This window comes from Durio zibethinus, chromosome 4 (genome assembly GCF_047325235.1).
Source record: "Durio zibethinus cultivar Kanyao isolate XHJ-2024 chromosome 4, ASM4732523v1, whole genome shotgun sequence".
In the NCBI taxonomy this organism is placed as follows: domain Eukaryota; kingdom Viridiplantae; phylum Streptophyta; class Magnoliopsida; order Malvales; family Malvaceae; genus Durio; species Durio zibethinus.
Genome location: NC_143165.1, coordinates 17,068,764 through 17,076,073, shown reverse-complemented (window position 1 = coordinate 17,076,073; position 7,310 = coordinate 17,068,764).

Genomic DNA, 7,310 nt, shown 5'->3' with positions numbered 1-7,310 from the left:
GACCCGTGACAAGTGGTATCAGAGCCAGCCCTAAACCGTTCGATCCACGCCGAGCGCCTCGAGGGAGGTAGGCAGGGTGGCCGGCCTCCGTGACGAGGGCGTCACGAGGTTGGGTGCGGGAGAATGTCACGGACCTAAGGGGGAGTCCTGAATCCCACATTGAACATAATAGGAGGGTCACTGGGGTATAAAAGGGTTCACACCATCTCCGCCTTGTGAGGCGCCTTTTGTAGGACAAAACCGTGAGGCCAGGGGGGCCAGAGCGGACAATACCTCACAAGGGTGTGAACCGTGACGGTCAGGTTGATTCGGGACGTCGGAAGGGTGAATGCCCGGGTCCCGGAGCCGCACGGGTTCGGAGCTTGAGTCTCGACCCGTGACACTAAGGAAGTGAAGGAAGCTATGTCTGAGGCTACTCCTAAGAGTGTTAAGCTACGAGCAGGTAGCGAAGTCAGCAAAGTCAAGGTCTACAAACATATTTGCTAAATTAGAAACAGTGACTGAGGAAGACATGAGTGTTGATGTGAATTTAGAACCGGTTCTGTCTAATGCTAGTTAGATTTGGATGAAGGAAATTATTCCTAACTCATCTAAGAAAGTAAAGGCAGCAGCAGCTAGAGCTGCAGATTTGATGAAATAGCTGAAGAGTAAGAAAAAGTATCCCTTTGACAAAGGTAAAAGTAAACAGGTAAGGGTGGAACACTCTGCTCCATGAGATAATTCCTTTTCTTCCTTTCCATCATGAATGTGCCTAGCTGGAATGTCAGAAGACTAAATGATCCTTTAAAACAAAGGGAGGTTGTTTATTAGAAACAAGAGTGAAACAACAAAACATGTAGAAAGTCCCGAATAATCACTCTGTTGTATGGTCCATCCACCATAACTATGCTACCGCTTACAATGGAAGAATATGGCAGATATGAAAAGATGAGTTAACAATTGACTTAGTAGATACAAATGACCAAAGCACCACTTGCAGCGTATTATATGATGTTCATAAGTTATTCTTTATAGCCATATATGGGTGTAATAATGAGTGTGAAATAAGAACATTATGGATGCACTTGATCTCGCTTCCAAGTACCTATAGAAAACTCTATGGATGTTGGTTGAAGATTTTAATGTTACGGCTCGTCCTTCTAAGAGTTCAGACTATAATGGCTCCAAATATCTAGCTCAAGTACATAAGCTTTTCAAGAATGCTTGCAGAAGCTAGCTGTTCTAGATCATCCTTATACATGACTGTTTTTTTTTTTTACTTGGAGTAATCATACACTGTTGAGGAAATTGGATAGAGTACTAATAATATGGCTTACTCATGTACCAAATTGAGAAGTTCAATTCCTTATCCTTGAAGTATCTTACCACTGTCCAGCTCTGATAAAGTTGACTACATTGAGAAAGTTTCCACATAAACCATTTAAAATCTTCAATTTTTGGGAAAAACATCTTGAGTTCTTAAAGCTAGTGGAAGATTCCTGGAATGTACCAGTGAGTGGTAAACCTATAGCTATACTACATAGGAAATTAAAGAGGCTGAAGCCAATGCTTAGGAATTTATCTTCATAAAATTTGGAGACGTAATGGAGAAAGAATGAAAGTAGAAGAACTAGCAACAACACAACTTGTAACATTAATGCAATCACCTACTGCTGATGCAGATAATAAGAGAAAGTTGTCATTGGAGCTCTTTGAATTGATGAAAATTGAAGAAAGTCTATGGAGACAGAAGTCAATAATTAGATAGGTACAAGAAGAAAACCAAAATACGGGTTCTTTTCACAAAATAGTACCAAAATACGGGTTCTTTTCACAAAATAGTGATAGCAAGGCAGAGGAAAAGGAAAAGCTATATATGGGTGTTGTATGATAGAGAAGGAAACGAGTTAGATAACCTTTCATAAATATCAGATGAGGCTGTAGGATTTTTTAAGCAGCTAATGGGCACAGCTGATGCTAATGTTGAAGGTTGTAAGAAAGAGTTTATAACTGAATTACTCTAGGTTTCTTTGACGAAAGAGTAGTAGGATGCAATATCATAAAATGTTACAAAGGAAGAAATTAAGAAATCTATATTTGCTCAACATAGTGATAATGCGCCAGGCCTTGATGGTTTCAATGCCCGTTTCTTCAAATCTACATGGAGCATAATTGGGGAAAATGTCATCGTTACTATATCATATTTCTTTCAAATTAAATATATGCTACCTACTTTCAACTCTACAATAATAACTTTGGAGCCAAAAAGCCCATTCCCTACCAGTATCTCTAATTATAGACCAATATCTTGTTGTTTAGTTATTTACAAGAGTATTATAAGGATAGTGGCCGTCGTAACAGTTTGGAGAGTACTAGATGAATTCAAAAATAAAAAAAAGTCACTAACAAAATTTTTTTGTTAGGTGTGATTGACCACATATTAAAATTTACCTTTTGAATAAAATTTTAAAATTAATTAAAATGTATTAAAACGATAATTTTTGGGTTTATGAAAATAATTTGAGTTCGAAAGTCAATTATATATGAGAAAAAATTAGCATCTCTACAACATCTATTAAAAAAATATATCAATTAATTATGTGTTATCTTGTTATTTTGATAAAAAGGTCTTAATTTTAATATTTAAAAATTAATTTTCTGAATTTTTCCTTATCATAAAAAACATATTGTTATTTTTAATTGTTTGCTTGAAAAATAAATGAGAACATTGCATATTGAAAAATCCCTAAAAATATTCTAACACTTTGGCAATATTAAAATGAACTTTTTCACCTAAGGAGTTCTTAAGAATCACTACACGAAGTTTTCAAGAATCCTATCTTTGGCAATTCATATTTATCTTCAATATTTATACTTACCAATCAAATTATAAAAAATGATATCTATAATTTAAAATAAAGTAATATTTTCTAAAAATTCATTTCCTAAACTTTTATTAAAAAAAAAATATTTATTGAAAATTATTCTAAATGCTCCAATACATTAGTTGCATTTTAGATAAATTTTCTTACTAAGAGATTCATAAAAAATTACTATTCAAACTTCTTTTGAATCTCATCCTCGAAGACTTAATTTACTTTTATAATTGGTATATATAAAATATGATACACATGGATTAATTTATGATACTCTTGCATTTATGAAAGCTATTTTTTAGAAGTGAAAAGTAAACGAGAATTTTTCGTATTGAGAATCATTCTAAATATTTTAATTTTTTTGTAATATTTTTAAAAAAATTCTCATTTAAAAAATTCTTGATAATCACTACTTGAATTTTTTGGAGTCCCATCATCGAAAACTTGTGATACTTTCAAGATTGTGTAATACAAACGATAAGGTAGAATGTGTACATGAAAGTTTTTTTTTATTATATTTTTTATTACATATTATATATATTTAAAAGACATATTACTTATTTTTCTTATGTTATATTTTTTCATTATTCGTTTTAATTTTGTCTTAATTACCTAATATTTAACAATCATTATTATTAAAAATTTTTAAGGGAACAAAGCAAATAAAATTTTTTATTGAAAATTTTTCTAGATATCTCAATATTTTGGTAGTTTAAAAAAAACTTTCTCACATAGGGATTTCTTATAAACTTTTACTTAGACTTCCTTATAATCCTATCCTCGGAGATTTCATTTAATTTTTTCCTTTATTATGTAATTTTTATTCGAATTCTAATTTTTAATTTCTATTATTATTTTTATTAATTAATATTTATTGAAAAGTAAAAATAGTTAATCATAATATTCAAGTATCATTGTATTAATTTTATTACTAAAAGAGTCATTATACATTATTTTATCATCATCTACTATAATTTTAGGAAAATAAATGAATAATAAAAAAAAACTTTTGTATGGAATACTTCTTTAAATACTCTATTACTTTGGTAATATTTTTTAAAAAAATATTTTCACCCAGGAATTTTAAGAAATTACTATTTAGACTTCTTTAAAATCTCATCATTAGAGATTTTCATTACCACTACTACTACTACTACTATTATTATTATTATTATTATTATTATTATTTGGCATGAAATTATTATGCGTAGAATATAAATTGAATTAAAAAAATGATTTACAATATGAAAAATTAAATTGCATGAAGTTAAATTAAACATAAAAAATTTAAATAACAAAAATTATAATTAATGAAATTTAAGCTGAAATTGAATTTAAATAACATGAAAAGCATGGATATATAATATGAAAGACAAATATACTAATTATTCATTAACTTATATATGGCCTAAGACAAGAAATATGAGAGGTGGGGCTAGAAGTGATGGCTTAGTTTTTAGGCTCTTACCCACCATAAATAATCACTTGGGACCTTGTAGTAATAATAGGCATGAAATAGGCATATGAGAGGTAGGACAAGAAATAAGCATGAAAGCTGTAGCTTTCTCTGGGTATTTATGGTGGGATCTTGTAATAATAATAATAATAACCTAGTTTAATTTTTATTCCTAATAAACAACCATCATGTAGAAGAAATAGGCATGAAAGCTTTAAGCTTTCATCTCGGTATTCATGATGGGACCTTGTAATAATAATAGCGTAGTTTTAAAATTTCTTTTATTCCTCATACACAGCCACCATGCAAAAGAAGGAATAGGCGTGAAAGCTTTCTTCCACCCACTTTTAGTGAAGTTTTGGTTCCCTTTTACATATGCTATTTTCTCTCTGCCATTTACATGCCGGCAAGCATGGAAAACAGATCATCAAAATGGTAAGACATTTTCCCCATTAAAAGTTGACATAATCCTAACCCATGCATTAGAGGATCACGTCTCAAGCACAGGATACCAAGAAAATATGAACAATCAGGCATGAAGATTAGGAAACTATGACCAACCCACTGTGAAGACACCTCTATTATTAATTAATTAAAAATTATTTTTTTAGTGGCCATAGTCGCCATTGCTTTTCCTCAAGATACTGCTCCTTTATAAGAAACCATGAAAAATACAAACTAAAGATACACCAACCATAACACTTATAGCATCAGTACAAAGAAACAAATTTGGAACTGGATTAGCAGCTACATCCACACGTACAAAGCATCAAACCGAAAGTGGACATGGCAGTAAAAATAAAATGGAAACCAATTCAACTAACCTAAGACATTTACATCAAAAGTTGGGTTCAATCTCAACGAAAGTGATTTCCGATTCCCATGAACAAACATACCCGTATGCAGCAAAGGTAAAGCCAACAAACATGTAAAGGAGGAAGCTTTCATAAGCAACAGCTCCCAACAGCCTAGTTCAGAGAAGAAAAATCAGCAACAGGAATGGGAGGATAAAAAAAATAAGATCTAGCTACAGACCATGCGTAGGAAAGAAAAAAGAAAACCAACAAAACAAGCGAAAACAAACCTAGAGTTACTTCATTTTCTTCACATTGTTCCTAAAATCCCTATTTGCTCCGTCTTCAAAGGAACTTTAGTTTTTTCTTTTTAAAAAAGAAACAAAAACACACGGACCACTATTTTTAGCAACTTCATGTTTCTAATATTCCTTTTGCATCGTAAGTTATTCATGCCTATCAACCGTACATGGAAAAACATCAAAACCCCTTTTCTTTTTTCTTTTATGAACCCTATAAAGAAGACATAGAGATTATCTTTCGCGAAAATCGAAGGAACTACCTTTTTTTTGGTTCTATCGACAGTCTTGGCCTTTTCCCTTTTGGCGAGGTCACCACCTTTCCTGGTAGAAAACTCTCCTTTCTCTCTCTCTCTCTCTCTCTCTCTCTCTTTTTTTTTTTTACTTGCAGACCTCCCAAACCAAAAAAAACCTCCTCCGCTTTTGAAAACTTTTCTCTTTTATAGCGAATGGAAGCTTTTTTCCTCAAGGCTTGTCATTTCTCTTCTTCTTCTACTACTCTGCAACTGATTTGTCCAGCCACTAACACTAACCTGGTTGTTTTTGTCTGCTGTAGGTGCCATCCGTTCCTCCTCCTTGCCGCAAAGCAGTTTATTCTTACCTAGTTGTTTCCTGGCGCACACGGGCTTCAGGCTTCACGTGAAGGGAGATAGGATCCTCTCATGCCAAGCTCTCTTATGTTTTCAAGTACCCGTTCACGTGGGCTTTCATGGATACGAGCCATCTCCATTTTCTTTTCTTTTGCTCTAGTCTTCGGGCTTCGTTTTCCTTCTCCTTTTCTTTTCGACTTCGAGCTTCCTGTTTTCATGCAATTAAAATCCATATAGAGACTTTGTTTTGTTTTATTTTTTTTCCCCTTGCAAAGAAAGATAGTTGGACCTTTTAGGTCAAATTTATGGCCTCTGTCTTTAACTTTTTTTTTTTCTTGTTTCGGCCATTATCCATGATCCATTCAGATTCATTTTTTTAGCTTGTAATTAAGGGGTCGCATTATAGGCTCTATTTGGGCTTTCAAATGGGCCATGAATTAGGCTTGTAATTAAGTCTCTAATTGGACTAATTTATGGGCTTGAAATGGGTCCAATTTGGGTTGATTTGGGCTTCACTTTGGAGCTTCATAAAAAGTCTTTAAAAAGGTTATATTATGGGCAACACATTGGGTTTTAAAAGAACTCTTAAATTGGGTTACCTATTGGTCTTTAAATGGGCCTTTAAGATGAATCATATGGACTTAAAAATAGTGATTTAAGCTCACGTGCAAAAGACGAGCTCAAATTAATAGTATTAGATTATTTCAAATAAAATTAGATATTTACAGCTACCTCTCTTTGCATATTTCTAACAATAAAAAATAATGTAAAGACTAAGACAACAATTTTATCTGGATGATGTTTTTGAGAGAAAGAAAACCCTTTTTTTTTTGTTTTATTTTTGTTTTTGTTTTTAATTTTTGTTGTTTTTCTTTTATTTTGGTTTGTTTTACTTATTTTGTATATATATATATATATATATATATTAAGAATTGAAAGGATTTGACTATTTGAAAACAACTTTACAAAAAAATTCCTTTAAACCTAGACTTGATAACTTTTGAAAATACAATGTGAGATCATACCTAGAGGTTTTACAAATCTCAAGATCTTTTAATGCTCCTCTAATTAGAGGCAGCGAAACTTCAAAAATTTAAAATATCTTGTTTAAAAGTCTTTAGAGATTATGCTTGGAGGTCTTACAAATTATAAAATATATGAAAGCTCCTTTAATTAGAGGCTTTGAAACTTTTGAATATTTAAAATTTTTACCTAGAGGTCTTTAAAGATTATACCCGAAAGTTTTACAAATCTTAACACATATGAAAGCTTCTCTAATTAGAGGCCTTAAAACTTTAAAATCTTGTCTGAAAATG